This window comes from Miscanthus floridulus, chromosome 6 (assembly GCF_019320115.1).
Source record: "Miscanthus floridulus cultivar M001 chromosome 6, ASM1932011v1, whole genome shotgun sequence".
In the NCBI taxonomy this organism is placed as follows: domain Eukaryota; kingdom Viridiplantae; phylum Streptophyta; class Magnoliopsida; order Poales; family Poaceae; genus Miscanthus; species Miscanthus floridulus.
In genome coordinates this window covers 143941607-143942850 of record NC_089585.1, presented here as the reverse complement: position 1 = coordinate 143942850, position 1244 = coordinate 143941607, and positions in this window count along the sequence as shown.

The following is a 1244-nucleotide window of genomic DNA, read 5'->3' as shown; positions in this document are numbered from 1 at the left end:
TTTCCTGTAGTCATCGAGTCTCATTTTCTTTGGTCAATTTTAGAAAAAATTCTGATGTTTCGTCGTCTTGGATCACAGAGCGCTTTGATTACTTAGACCCATAGGCTCTGGCACTTTCTTGGTGCTTTCCTCTTCCTAGACGCCTCGGGCAACACCATCAACTGGATCTTCCTTGACATACTACGCTAGTCATGGGAGAACATAGCGGCGTATAGCTAGGGGCAACGTAGTCCTAGGCATGGACGTACCGGCAGCTGTGTGTTGCCTGCCGTCGCACCTCAGGGTATGCGAACCTTGGGGGTTGCTCCTACCTACTCCATGTTTAGTGTTGGGAACGATGGCCCGTTGGGAGGCCCCTTAATACTGGTTTATCGATAAGTACTTTGGTTCACTATATTCTTCGAGGCAGTTACATATGATTAAATTATTAATGGCTATTTCATTATCGTGTTCAATGCGGCAATGGAACGGGCATGATACACTCCCTACAGCTCTATATATCTGGACGGAAGCAGAGTTAGTTAGAGGGAATGCGAGGCGCAAGTACAGGGAGTACACGGACGGTCTCGACATCCTGACACAGCACCATATTACGCTCTCATTACTATCATATATGTGTCTTGTTCGATGTACACTATATCACAACCTAATTCAATTACAAAATTTTCAGGTGCATTGGTGTCCTTGGGATGCTCCAGAGCTCGAGTACTATCTGAGTCCTGTCACTAGGGACGAGTCAGACAAGTATCATTGCAACGCCCCTCTTATTTTCTTCCACGTGGTTGAGATTCACTTGCCCATCAGGATCTACAGATAGTTTGGAAGAATGACAGGCTGCCCACCACCGCTTTACTTCACCAACCAAGGATTGCATAGGTGCATTATCGATTAATAATAAAGCTACAATTCAGAGGTGTGTGTGGTACAACTAACATCATTTTGTTGCAGGTATAACCGTAGGAAGAGGTACAAGACCAAGGATTAGGCGTGTGACACACAATGCGCACATCCTTTTGTGGGAGACTAGGGAATGGCAGTCGGTCCATGCGGGTCCTCCACACGACCAGCACACCTTCGATGAGTACCTGCGGTGGCTTCACATGGTCTACGAGGACACATATCAAGCCCCCATACACTGAGGAGGCGATTGATGAGGACTCAGAGGAAGATGTGATCGAAGATGTGTACGACGTTGCCACTAGGGAGGACACACAGCTACAGAGAGCCCCGCTTCAAAGATACAT